Source organism: Carcharodon carcharias, chromosome 6 (assembly GCF_017639515.1).
Source record: "Carcharodon carcharias isolate sCarCar2 chromosome 6, sCarCar2.pri, whole genome shotgun sequence".
Lineage (NCBI taxonomy): Eukaryota > Metazoa > Chordata > Chondrichthyes > Lamniformes > Lamnidae > Carcharodon > Carcharodon carcharias.
This window is the reverse complement of record NC_054472.1, coordinates 58,209,924-58,222,625: the sequence shown is the minus strand read 5'-3', so window position 1 is coordinate 58,222,625 and position 12,702 is coordinate 58,209,924.

Sequence of the window (12,702 nt, the reverse complement as noted above, 5' to 3'; positions counted from 1 at the left end):
GTAATGCACACACCTGACTGTTAACTATTGTGTCCTCAATTGCCCTGGAAATGCCTGGCCACCAGACAGTGGTTTGGGCCCCTGCCCTGCACTTGGTGATGCTCAGGTGGCCCTGGGATCTCCAGCAGAAGAGAAACTGGGATGACCAGCTGCTCATTGTAGACCAGGAGATTGTCAATGACAGTAAATTATTTTTGTTGTTCGACCCAAGCTTTCAAGTGGTACTGCCACTTGGCCTCTGTTGTGGTACCCTTGTGGGCAGTAACAGCGAATGTGGGCACATTCCTCATCGCGCATTTGTTCTTGGCGAACCTGTTGGAGTTTACTTGCAATCACCAGCAGATGTCTTCTTGTCAATTGGGAGAATGTTTCAAGTTCCTCGATCAGATTGGCATCTTGTTTTGTCAGAAGGTCCACTGTGACCCTGGAAAGTGTGTCTGCCGGTGTTTGTTTTTTGCCCTGGATGTATACCGTCTCACAGGTGAAATTCATGAGGCGTAGGTGAAATCTTTGGACTCTGGGAGGCATCTTTGCCAGCTCCTTCTCGTCTAGCAATGAGGCCAGTGACTTATGGTCTGTTTCAACTGTGTCCTTGAGGTCCAAAAATTTCTCACATGCCACGTGACTGAGAGCTTCTTTTCGATGACAGCATACCTTATCTCTGTGTTCAACAGTCCTGTGGAAGCTCAGTATACTGGTCGGTAATTTCCATCCAGTTGATCTTGAAATAGGACCACTCCAAAGTCTATGGATGAAGCATATGCTGTTATGGTGGTGGGCAGGGATGGGGGGGCATAGTGGGCCAGAATGTTGGTTGAGAGCAGCATCGTTTTGATGCAAGTGAATGCTTGCTCTTGATGTATGTCCACCATGCCTGATCTTTCTTAAGTAGATATCTTAAAGGTTCTGTCACCTGGGCCAGATTTGGTAAGAAGTTTACCAACTAGTTCACCACCACGAGTCTGGAGGTCTGGACTAGAGGAGGGGGTTGGAAACTTGCTACTAGCTTTTGTTTTCTGTGGGCCCTCAGAGATGCCTTAATTGCTGATCATGTGTTCCATGGACCAAATTGATGCCTTGGAGAACTCACATTTCTCATTCAATCAAGCTTACCTCCTGCAGGCATTCTGGAACTGCTGTGAGTCTTTTGTCATGTTCCTCCACTGTTGTTTTATGAACCAAAACATCATCCATATGGCAGATGATATGGTGCGGGCCTTGCGAATGGACAGCGTTGTACATTGAAATATTTCCAGTGCTAAGGTGATTCCAAATGGCAGGCAGTTGAAGAAGAATCTGCCAAAGGGTTTTTTAAAATTATTTGTTGATGGCTGGACCAGCATTTATTGCCAAAGGATTTTTTAAAATTATTTGTCGCTGGCTGGACCAGCATTTATTGCCCATCCATAATTGCCCTTGAGAAGGTGGTGGTGAGCTGCCTTCTTGAACTGATGCAGTCCGTGTGGTTAGATACACCCGCAGTGATGTTAGGAAGGGAGTTCCAGGATTTTGACCGAGTGACAGTGAAGGAACAGCAATGTATTTCAAAGTCAGGATAGTGAGTGACTTGGAGGGGAACTTGCAGGTGGTGGTGTTCCCATCTATCAGCTGCCCTTGTCCTTCGAGATGGTAGTGGCCATGGGCTTGGAAGGCGCTACTTAAGGAGCCTTGATGAGTTCCTGCAGTGTATCTTGTAGATGGCACACACTGCTGCCACTGTGCATCAGTGATGGAGGGAGTGAATGATTGTGGATGGGGTGCCAATCAAGAGGGTTGCTTTGTCCTGGTTAGTGTCAAGCTTCCTGAGTGTTGTTGGAGCTGTGATCATCAAGAAAAGTGGAGATTATTCCATCATACTCCTGACTTGTGGATGGTGGACAGGCTTTGGGGAGTTAGGTGTTGCATTAGTTGCCACAGGATTCCTAGCCTCTGACCTGCTTTCATAGCCATAGTATTTATATGGCTAGTTCAGTTCAGGTTCTGGTCAATTGTGACTTTCAGGACGCTGATAGTGGGGGATTCAGCGATGGTAATGCTATTGAAAGTCAAGGGGCGATGGCTGGATTCTCTTTTATTGGCGATGGTCATTGCGTGGCACTTGTGTGGCATGAATGCTACTTGCCACTTGTCAGCCCAAGCCTGAATATTGTCCAGGTCTCACTGCATTTGGACATGGACTGCTTCAGTATCTGAGGAGTCGTGAATGGTGCTGAACATTGTGCAACCATCAACAAACATCCCCACTTCTAACTTTATGATGGAAGGAAGGTCAATGATGAAGCAGCTGAAGATGCTTGGGCCAAGGACACTAGCCTGAAGAACTCCTGCAGTGATTTCCTGGAACTGAGATGATTGACCTCCAACAACCACAACAATCTTCCTATGTGCTTGGCATGGCTCCAACCAGTGGAGAGTGTTCCCCTGATTCCCATCGACTCCAGTTTTGCCAGGGCTTCTTCATGCCTCACTTGGTTAAATACTGCCTCCCACCTCAACTATGGAGTTCAGCTCTTTTGACCATGCTTGAACCAAGGCTGTAATGAGGTCAGGAGTTGAGTGGCCCTGGCAGAACCCAAACCAAGGGTCAGTGAGCCAATTATTGCTAAGCAATTGCCTCTTGGTAGCATTGTTGATAATTCCTGCCATTACTTTACTGATGATTGAGAGTAGGCTGATGGGGTGGTAATTGGTTGGGTTGGATTTGTGCTGCTTTTTGTGTACAGGACAAACCTGGGCAATTTTCTACATTGCCAAGTTGATGCCAGTGTTGTATCTATACTGGAACAGCTTGGATAGGGGCACGACAAGATCCGGAGCACAAGTCTTCAGTACTATTGCCAGAATATTGTCAGAGCCCATAGTCTTTACAGTACGCAGTGCCTTCAGCCGTTTCTTGATGTCACATGGAGTGAATCAAACTAGCTGAAGACTAGCTTCTGTCATGCTGGGGACTTCAGGAGGAGGCTGAGATGGATCATCCACTCAGCACTTCTGGCTGAAGATTGTTGCAAATGCTTCAGCCTTATCTTTTGCCCGGATGTGCTGGGCTCCCCCATCATTGAGGATGGGGATATTTGTGGAGCCTCCTCCTCCAGTGAGTTGTTTAATTGACCACCACCATTCATGGCTGGATGTGGCAGAACTGCAAGGGCAGGATTTTTCAGTCGGCATGTGGGGGTGGTCCGACACACTGATGCGTGAAATGACATCAGGCGTGCGTCCCGTGGTCATCGCGCAGTCCCGCGATATTTCCTTCAGCGGGCGCATGTTGGAGTTGGCTGCACGCCCGCCGATATGTAAATGGCCTATTAAGGCCATTGAGGGTGTAATTGACGTAATTATTAATGCTGCCCGTCCAACCTTAAGGTTGGCGAGCAGAAGAAAAGGCCAAGCAACATTTGCGTTTTTTAGCAATCCTCATCCACGGGCGGGATGAGGTTCCCTAAAGTTTTATTAAATAAGTAAGTATTTTTTTCTGCAAAATCAAAACATGTCCCATCTAATGTGACACAGTCACATGTGAGGGGGCATGTTCAATTGAATTTTACATCCATTTATTTAATAATTACTGCCCTCCCTCAGCTGATGAATCAGTGCTCCTCCATGTTGAACATCACTTGGAGGAAGCACTGAAGGTGGCAAGGGCACAGGATGTACTTTGGGTGGGCGACTTCGATGTCCACCACTAATAGAGGCTCGGGAGAACCACCACAGACCGAGCTGGCCGAGTCCTAAAGGGTATAGCCTCTAGACTGGATCTGCAGCAATTGGTCAGGGAAAAACATATTTGGCCTCATCCTCACCAACCTGGCTGCTGCGAATGCATCTGTCCATGACAGTATCAGTAGGAGTGACAACTGCACAGTCCTTGTGGAGACGAAGTCCCATCTTCACATTGACAATGCCCTCCATTCTGTTGTGTGGCACTACCACTGTACTAAATGGGATAGATTTCAAACAGATCTAGCAACTCAAATCTAGGCAACCATGAGGCGCTATTGGCCATCAGCAGCAGCAGCAGAATTGTACTCAACCACAATCTGTCTGCTCATAGCCCAGCATATCCCCCACTCTACCATTATCACCAAGGCAGGGGATCAAACCTGGTACAATAAAAAGTGCAGAAGGACATGCCAGGAGCAGCACCAGGCATCTCTAAAGATGAGGTGTCAACCTGGTGAAGCTACAATACAGGACTACATGCATGCCAAACAGCATATGCGGCAAACGATAGACCTGAATTTTTCAGGTGGGGGGGAGGGCTCGGCGGGAGCAGGCGGGGGTGGTTGCCGAGCCAAACGCCACCCGCGCCGTCATTTTACACAGGCAGGTCAATTAGGGCCTGCCCAGCGTATGACGCAAGCTGTAGCACTCAGCACTACCTGTGCGGGTGGGATGAGGAGGGAGAGTCGGGGCCAGCTCCGTGCCTCAGGAAGGTTGAAGCGCTCTTTCGTGCATGCGCAAAAGAGCGCTGGCCCCGACTCTCCCTCCTCGTCCCACCCGCACAGGTAGTGCTGAGTGCTACAGCTTGCGTCATACGCTGGGCGGGCCCTAATTGACCTGCCTGTGTAAAATGACGGTGCGGGTGGCGTTTGGCTCGGCAACCACCCCCGCCTGCTCCCGCCGAGCCCTCCCCCCCACCTGAAAAATTCAGGTCTATCGTTTGCCGCATATGCTCTTTGGCATGCATGTAGTCCTGTGTTGTAGCTTCACCAGGTTGACACCTCATCTTTAGATATGCCTGGTGCTGCTCCTGACATGTCCTTCTGCACTTTTCATTGAAACAGGGTTGATCCCCTGCCTTGGTGATAATGGTAGAGTAGGGGATATGCTGGGCTATGAGCAGACAGATTGTGGTTGGGTACAATTCTGCTGCTGCTGCTGATGGCCGATAGCGCCTCAAGGTTGCCTAGTTTTGAGTTGCTAGATCTGTTTGAAATCTATCCCATTTAGTACAGTGGTAGTGCCACACAATACAATGGAGGGCATTGTCAATGTGAAGATGGGACTTCGTCTCCACAAGGACTGTGCAGTTGTCACTCCTACTGATACTGTCATGGACAGATGCATTCGCAGCAGCCAGGTTGGTGAGGATGAGGCCAAATATGTTTTTCCCTCACCAATTGCTGCAGACCCAGCCTAGAGGCTATACCCTTTAGGACTCAGCCAGCTCGGTCTGTGGTGGTTCTCCCGAGCCTCTCTTGGTGGTAGACATTGAAGTCGCCCACCCAGAGTACATCCTGTGCCCTTGCCACCCTCAGTGCTTCCTCCAAGTGGTGTTCAGCATGGAGGAGCACTGATTCATCAGCTGAGGGAGGGTGGTACGTGGTAATCAGTAGGAGGTTTCCTTGCCCATGTTTGACCTGATGCCATGAGACTTCATGGGGTCCAGAATCGATGCTGAGGGCTCCCAGGGAAACTCCCTCCCACTGCACCACCATCTCTGCTTGGTCTTGTGCTGTCAGTGGGAAAGGATATACCTAGCGATAAAAACAAAAAACTGCGAATGCTGGAAATCCAAAACAAAACCAGAATTACCTGGAAAAACTCAGTAGGTCTGGCAGCATCGGCGGAGAAGAAAAGAGTTGACGTTTCGAACGTCAACTCTTTTCTTCTCTGCCGATGCTGCCAGACCTGCTGAGTTTTTCCAAGGATATACCTTGGAAGATGATGGTGGTGTCAGGGATATTACTTGTAAGGTATGATGCCATGAGTACGATTATGACAGAGTGCTGCTTAACTAGCCTTTGAGGCACCTCTCGCAATTTTTCACAAGACCCCAGATGTTAGTAAGGGGGACTTTGCATGGTCAAGAGGGCTGAGATTTCCATTTTCAGTGCCTAGGTCAATGCCAGGTGGTCCACCTGGTTCGATTCCTTTTAGGCTTTTTAGCAGATTGATACAACTGAATGACTTGCTAGGCCATTTCAGAGGGAATTTAAGAGTCAACCACATTGCTGTGGATCTAGAATCAAATGGAGGCCAGACCAGGTAATGGTGGCAGATTTCCTACTCCAAAGAACATTAGTGAACCAGATGGGTCTTTATGACAATAGTTTCATGGTCATCATCGGACATTTAATTCCAGATTTTTATTTAATTCAAATTTCACCATCTGGGATTACGAATCTGCGTCCCCAGCGCATTACCCTGGGTCTCTGGATTACAATAACAGTGACAATACCATTAAGCCACAGCCTCTCCACTGTCTTGAATTTGGTCAGCAACTTTGACTCTTCATCCACTGAGGAGATCGGGTGTACTTCTCTGGCTATGGATTTACTGAACTGTGTCAGGTTGATGCAAAAACACATGGACCAACTTGGTTTTGGGACTGGGACTATCCCGGAAAACCATGCGGTTGGTTGTGTGACTGGGGAGATGACTCCCATGCTTATAATTTCATCCAGCTGCTGCTGCACTTGCTTCTTGGGCAGAATTTTCGCCCCATTGGGGGGGGAAGTTCAGGAGCGGGCGGGTGCGGGCGCACCTCCAATCGGTGCCCCCAATTGGGAGCGCGCTGCCATTTTACGTGGGTGGACCAATTTAGGCCCACCCAGCGTGGCGTCCTCCAGGAAGTGCTATGTGCTCCCTGTGCAGGCGGGGGTGGACTCCCTTGGCCTAGGGTGCACTCTTTCATGCATGTGCGTGAAAGAGCGCACTCATCTCCCTGAGTTGAGTGCTGCCTCAGGGAGATCAGTACCAAATTTAAAAATGGTGAAGGGGTAAAAATAAAATTTCCCTGACATGTCCCCTCATGTGACACTGTCCGTGGATGAGGTTTCATGCTTTTTCTGAAGCTCGCCAGGGGTCCCGGCCTGCCTGCCAACTCTAAGGTTCTGGCAGGTCCATTAATTATTTCAATTTGTTTTTAAATGGCCTCAATAGTCATTGACAGGTTGGCAGGTGCACAGCTGATTCGGCTGCGCCCCTGCTGACCTGAACATTGAAATGACGCGAGGTGATGTCAGGAGTTCTGCCCAATGTCATACCGCATCATTTTAAGTGTCGGAGAGCGGGCCCCGCCCCCCACTCGCCGACCTAAAGATCTGGCCCATGAGTGTGTGGGGAATCTGTCACAACATGAACAGGCACACAGGTTTATCATCCTTCCTCAGTGTGACCTTATATGTGTTCTTCAGTCACCCCAAACCTGTAAAGAGTTACAGGAACCCCTTTTTTATGCTTGGACCCAGGCCCTTGTTGGTTGATCTGGTCAACTCTTTGTAAAAGGTTATGGTCGATGTAGGCTTTTCAGCTGAACAATGAGCAGATCTGGTTGTGGACCATGAACAGGGTCTCTCAGATTCCCATTCCTTTGCACCTGTCACCTCCAGAGTACCTTTCGCTGGAGTTTGATGCCTTCTGCTCCATACAGGTGTGTTGTGGGTGGCATCAACCACTGGGTCACCAATCATGGTTCTCTGTCCAATGCGACTGTAACACTGGCTCTTGTGCCCAAGTTAAAGTTTGTGAGATGGCCATTAACCGAGATGTCCATAATCCAGAACAAATATCCACGATCTTTGACCTCACACAAGAAGCGTGGTTGTTTGTCTTCTTGGTGTGTTGTCTTGACCTCGTGAATCCTGTTGAGATATTCTGCATTTTGATGTTTTGGCTTTGTACAGCTTCCCGAAGTGTCCTTTTTGGTTACATTGAAAGCATTGGGCTGAAATTGCTGGAGATTGATCACTTCTGTGGGGGTGTTTTGCTCCACAGTGCTGGCATGGTCGCTCTACTGGTCGGTAAAGGTATTGCTTCACTTGGCCTGGAGTGGCCCTGTTTTTGTGGTGTTTCACTAGCTGGACAGTGCGGTTTACTTTGTGCCATGGTTGGCTTTCCCCCTTAATATGAATCTGTGCTGTAAATGGATTTCAGATTGCCTGACAATCTGGATGGCTTCCTTAAGGGTTAGACCTTCCTTCACTTGAAGCGTGTCTGAGTGTGTGTCGTCTGCCACTCCTACAACTATTCTATCCCTGATTAGCTCAGAGTTCAAGTCACCATAATCACAGCAGTCAGCCATTCTGTGCAGCTCATTAATGAAGGAGTTGACAGGTTCTCCTGGCTGCTGGACACATTTATTAAATTTAGCCCTTTGTTACTTCTGACATTAAAAATGAATGATTTTAATAGTTCATCAAATTTTGTCCCCAAAGTCCGAAGTCCCCAATTCTGTGATTGATCGGAGCCTTGACTAAGTCCAAAATGACCTGGAAGAGTAGATTTCTGATCCATGGTTAAAATTGTAAAATTGCATGTTCAGTTTTAAGAGGTTTCCGAAAATCCAAGATGACGCCGCCGTACACTTCTTCACAAAGGGTTTTCCCATGCTTGCCAGTATTGAGGGGTTCCTGCAGTAATGGCGTTTGAGATCTCAGTTTTAAAATTTTTCAACAATGGCTACCTGGACCGACTGGATAGAGTCTTCCCTGCTTTAGCGCAAGGTTCTTGGTCTTGGAAGGGTCAAATCCTGGCTCTTGCTCAGTTTTTTAAGCTGCCTCCTCAGCTGTGATTAATTTTTAATGAATTATTATTTTTCACTTTGTTCGGAATGAGCTCAGTCCCATGTGTTCAGGTGCCAGCTTGGGAAAAATCGGGTTCCTCGGACTGCGATTTACACAGCAATTTCTAACCACTGCAGTATTTAACTTTTTTCAGGACTTGTGTTGTCCAGGTATTTTAAATTTTTTGCTCACCCCAACTGGGCCAGCTGACTCTGCGCACTCTAGGTACCGAAGTTGGACTTACATTGGATTCAATGGAATCTTCTGCTGCTGTGAGGAATTTAATTTCTGTCTTCAGATTCCAAGTCTTTCTTTAGAGCTTTTCCCTGTCAATTTCTTTTTGCACCTTGGCTTCTTGAGCTTTTCTTCAGTCAGAATGCTTCTTTGAATTTTTTCTCCAGTTTCCCAGGATTTTAATTTTCTTCTGAAGTCTCTGCAAGGTTTTGAGTTGTTCCATTCACAGTGACAATGTTGTAATGTGTTGGGCACAGTTTGATAAGTCTTACTAAGGTATGTACTCTTGGATAGTTCAATAGCAAGTAGTTATTAATAACTAGAAACTATATACATAGGTATAGTAAAGGTCAAACTAGGAGCTATCTCCATACTTGCTTCCACACATGGCTCTGTCCAACACTATCCTGACCCCTATGTGTGGGTCATGTGTTCTCTTACATCACTGTATGGGCAGTCCTGTACTCAGTCCCATGCTAACCCTTTATATGACAGACGCTTATACTACAGAAGAAAGGAAGGAAGGAAGAAAGAAATGAAATAAATAACACTTTACAGTCAATGAAGTACTGTTGAAGGGTAGCCACTGTTGTAATATAGGAAACATGGCAGCCAATGTGTGGATAGCAAGCTCCCACAGACAGAAATAGGATAATGATCAAAATAATTTGTTTTATATATGTTAGTTCAGGATAAATGTTGGCCAGGACACCTACGAGAAATCCACCACTCTTTTTCAAAATAGTGCCGTGGGATTATTTATATCCACCTGAGAGCAGACAGGGCCACAGTTTATATCTCATCCAAAAGATAGCATATCTGACAGTGCAGCTACAGATTAAAATAAACAGGTGTTATTAAAGTCAAATTTTCATTGAAGGAATTCATTATAATTTTCTTTCTGTTCCTGATTTTTGCGGGAAAATGCTTACATTCAAATAACTGAGCTACAAATTCAGTTTATTTACACTTTTGTTCAACATAGTGAGCAGAGTAGGGCTGTAAAGAACAAGAGTTTAGTGAGCATGGCGGGGCTGTAAAGACCCAGAGTTCAGTGAGTAGAGCAGGACTGTTAAGAGTGAGACTTCATTGAGCAGAGCAGGGCTTAAATTTAAGGAAATAGTCTTTTAATTAAAAACAAACCAGAAGTATGACAAGGGAGCTCTGTCCTGTGTGTCGTATGGTCTGCAGCATGTGGGAATTCTTAGACACTCCTTGCAGTCTGGATGACGACATGTGCAAGAAGTGCCACTGGCTTTACCAGCTTGAGCAATGGGTCTCGGAGCTTGAGCGTTAGCTGGAGACACAGCAGTGCATCCGCGAGGCTGAGGGTTAAGGCTTAAGGAAGTGCAGTCAAGAGAGGGAACGGCTGACCTCTAGTCAGAAGAAGTGAGGCAGGCAGGTAGTCAGGAAAGCCCCAGAGTGCATCTCACTCAAGAACTGATTTTCTGTGTTGAGAAACAGTGAGGGTGAAGGTTCCTCTGGAGAGCGCAGCCAGAGCCAAGTTCATAACACTGTGGGTGACTCAGCTGCACAAGCGGGGAGGAATAAGAGTGCAAGAACAATAGTGGTCTGAGACTGAATAGTGAGAGGTGCAGACACGTGCTTCTGTGGCCATAGATGTGACTCCAGGATGATGTGATTCCTCCCTGGTCCCAAGGCATCCTGAAGGGGGATGGTGAACCATCAGAGGTCGTGGTTTACATTGCTACCAACGACATAGGCAGAGAGAGGGATGAGGTCCTGCAACAAGAATTTCGGGAGCTAGGTAGCAGATTAAAAAGCAGGACCTCAAAGGTTGTAATCTCTGTATTATTCCCTGTGCCACGTGCTAGTGTGTCTAGGAATAGGAGGATAGAGAGGATGAATGCATGGCTGAAGAGATGGTGCAGGAGGGAGGGCTTTAGTTTCCTGGATCACTGGGTCTGTTTCAGGCGAAGGTAGGGCCTGTACAAGGCAGACGGGTTGCACCTTAACCGGAACGGGACCAACACCCTTGCGGGAAGGTTTGCTAGGGCTGTTGGGAGGGGTTTAAACTAATTTGGCGGGGGGGGTGAGATACAGAGTGGAGGTACAGTAGGGGCTGATGCACAGCCAAACATAGAAGAGAAACTAAGTCAGTCTGGAAGGCAGAGCTGTTAAGGGAATAATGTAAGGCTGGATTGCATTTATTTTAATGCAAGGAGTCTTACAGGTAAGGCAGCTGAATTGAGTGCATTAATTAACACGTGGGAATATAATATTGTTGCTATCGCTCAGACGTGGTTGAGGGAACGGCAAGACTGGCAGCTCAATATTCCAGGGTATAGAATCTTCAGGTGTGATAGGGTTGGGGTGTGGGCAAGGAGGTGGCATTGCATTATTGATCAAGGAGTTAAATACTGCACCAAGGAGGGATGGTATCTTAGAAGGTTCCTCAAATTAAGCCATATGAGTAGAACTTAAAAACAAAAATGGGGCAATCACTTTGCTTGGAGTGTACCATAGGTCTCCAGGCAGTCAGGGGGAGATAGAGGAGCAGATCTGTAGGTAAATCTCAGAGAAGTATAAAAATAATAGGGTATTAATAGTAGAGTATTTCAACTTCCCCAATATTAACTGAGATAGTCTTGGCGTAAAAGGCTTAAAGGAGGCAGAATTCTTAAAGTGCATCCAAGAGAGCTTTTTGAGCCAGCACATAGAAAGCCCTACAAGAGAAAGGGTGGCACTGGACCTAATATTAGGGAATGAAGCCAGGCAAGGGGCAGAAGTGTCAGTAGGGGAGCATTTCAGGGAAAGTGACCATAACTCTGTAAGATTTATGGTAGTAATGGAAAAGGACAAAGGTGGACCGGAAATAAAAGTCCTGATTTGGGGGAAGTCCGATTTCAATATGAGAAGACAGGATCTGTCCAAAGTGGACTGGGAGCAGCTACTTGTAGGAAAGTCTATATCAGACCAGTGATAATCATTCAAAAAGGAAATAGTGAGAGTTCAGGGCTGACATGTTCCCGTAAAGGTGAGGGGTAGGACCAGCAAGTCCAGGGAAACCTGGTTGTCAAGGGAGATAGAGGATTGGATAAGGAGAAAAAAGAAGGCTTATGGCAAATACAGAGGGCTGAAAACAAAGGAAGACCTAGAGGAGTATAGAAAGTGTATGGGAGTACTTAAAAAAAGGTAATTAGGAGACTGAGGAGCAGGTATGAAAAAACACTGGTGGGCAAGATAAAGGAAAATCCCAAGGCATTTTATAAATATATTAAGGGCAAGAGGATAACCAGAGAAGAGTAGGGCCCATTAGGGACCAAAGTGGCAATCTATGCGTGGAGCCGGAGGTTGTAGGTGAGGTTTTGAATGATAACTTTTCACCTCTGTTCACTATGGAGAAGGACGATGTAGGTGTAGAAATCAGGGAGTGGGCCTGTGATATACTTGAACAAATTAGCATTAAAAGGGAAGAGATATTAGGAGTTTTAGCAGGCTTAAAAATGGATAAATCCCCAGGTCCAGATGAGATGTATCCCAGGCTGCTATGAGAGGCAAGGGAGGAGATTGCAGGGGCTCTGACACTAATTTTCAAATCCTCTCTGGCCACAGGAGAGGTGCCAGAGGACTGGAGGACAGTGAATGTGGTACCATTATTCAAGAAGGGTAGTAGGGATAAACCAGGTAATTACAGGTCAGTGAGTCTAACTTCAATGGTAGGGAAACTATTGGAAAAAATTCTGAGGGACAGGATTAATCTCCACTTGGAGAGCTAGGGATTAATCAGCGATAGTCAGCATGGCTTTGTCAGTGGGAGATCATGGCCAGAATTTTAAGGTCAGCGAGCGGGGGTAGGCCCAACACACTGACATGTAAAATGACGCGCAATGAGGTCGAGCATGTGTCCCGATGTTACTGCGCACTGTCACATATTTCAGAAGACGGGCGCGCTATGAGTTCTGAGGCGTGCCCATCATTAATTAACGAGCCAGTA